Source organism: Myotis davidii, unplaced genomic scaffold (assembly GCF_000327345.1).
Source record: "Myotis davidii unplaced genomic scaffold, ASM32734v1 scaffold1578, whole genome shotgun sequence".
Lineage (NCBI taxonomy): Eukaryota > Metazoa > Chordata > Mammalia > Chiroptera > Vespertilionidae > Myotis > Myotis davidii.
Window position 1 is genome coordinate 93,061 of NW_006289407.1, and position 1,847 is coordinate 94,907.

The following is a 1,847-nucleotide window of genomic DNA, read 5'->3' on the forward strand; positions in this document are numbered from 1 at the left end:
TTTGAATTTTGTTGTGGGAAGGGGGGATGACCCTGGGCAAGTCCTTTGATCTGAATCTCACTTCCCTGTTGTAAAACTGGAATGGTATGGGAGTGACTCATTAGTGTGAAGATGAAATGGAAAGCAGCAGCAGATTTTATTATTATTATTATTCAACAACAAACATCCCAGCCCTACTGTGTGCAGGGTCTAGGCACTGGGAGGACATTAATAAATAAAACACCCCGGCCGGTGTGATGGTTGTACGTCGTCCCATGCACCGAGAAGTTATCGATTCGATGTTCTGCTCTCACAGATATATCTCTCTTTTCCTCTCCCTTCCTCTCTTTCTAAAATCAATAAAAACATATCCTTAGGTAAGGATTGAAAGACGTATTTCTTAAAAAAGAAAATGGCAGAGGATCTGAATAGACACTTCTCCAAAGAGGACATACAGATGGCAAACAGACAGATGAAAAGATGGTCAAGGTCACTAATCATCAGAGAGATGCAAATTAAAACTACGAGGTATCACCTTACACCTGTCAGAGTGGCTACTATCAATAAATCAACAAATAACAACAGCGGGAGAGGATATGAAGAAGTGGGAACCCTAGTGCACTTTTAGTGGGAATGCAGACTGGTGCAGCCACTGTGGAATACAGTATGGAGTTTCCTCAAAAAATTAAATATGGAACTGCATTTTGACCCAATGATCTCACTTCTGGGTATTATCTTAAGATTCCCAAAACACCAATCAGAAAGAATATATGCATTCCTATATTCATAGCAGCATTATTTGCAATAGCTAAGATCTAGAAACAGCCCAAGTGCCATCAGTAGATGAGTAGATAAATAAGCTGTGGTATATTTACACCATGGAATACTACCTCGCTGTAAAAAGAAGGAACTCTTTTTTTTTTTGAGTAGTATAACATAATAAACATACCTTCCATAAATTTCTTCACAGTTAGTCCAAAGAATAAAGCCTCTGGCTTAATTAGAATTTACATTTCGCCTTAAATATTCCAAATTTCATCCATGTCAACTTTGGGATTTTAATCTTGCTTGATACTTTGAACCAAATTTCTAACTTTTTTTCCAAATTTTTAATTTTTGTTTTTCAACTATTTTTCTTGATCTTGCTCTCTGATCCCATGCATTCCAGAATATTCAATGGATTTGTAATAAATTTCCAAGATGGAATGAAATTTCTTGCTCATTGTTTGCCTGAAATCTTGTCTTGTGTCCATCTTATTAAACATAATATATGCTCCAAAACAGCCACAAATTGAGCTACCAAAACTCCTTTAAAGACCTTCTTTGCCAGTGGTTCCAAAGTGTGGGCCATCTGAATTGCATTGCAAAAGAAGGAACTCTTACACTTTGGGACCACATGGATCAACCTAGAAATTATTATGCTAAGCAAAATGAGCCAGTCAGAGAAAGACAAATACCATATGATCCCACTAATATGTGGAATCTAATGAACAAAATAAACTGATGAACAAAATAGAACCAGAGGCATGATACATGGAACAGGCTTAAAAATGTCAGAGGGAAGAGGAGTGGGAGAGACTGGATAAAAGGTGAAGAGATTAGTCAAAGAACATATATGCATAAGCCCATGGACATATATAACAGTGTGGTGAAGGCTAGAGGAGGGGATGGTCAGAGGCTGGGTGGGTGGAGGTGGGGAAAAGGCGGGTAGGGGAGACATGTAATAGTGTTAACAATAAAAATAACAAAATAAAAACTATTCATAGGATTGCTACTGTGCCCATATCCAGATCTTCTGTTAGTTCAGTTTGACTTGACAGATTTGTCTTCAATCACAACGCAAGCGGATTAAAAAAAAAAAAAAAACA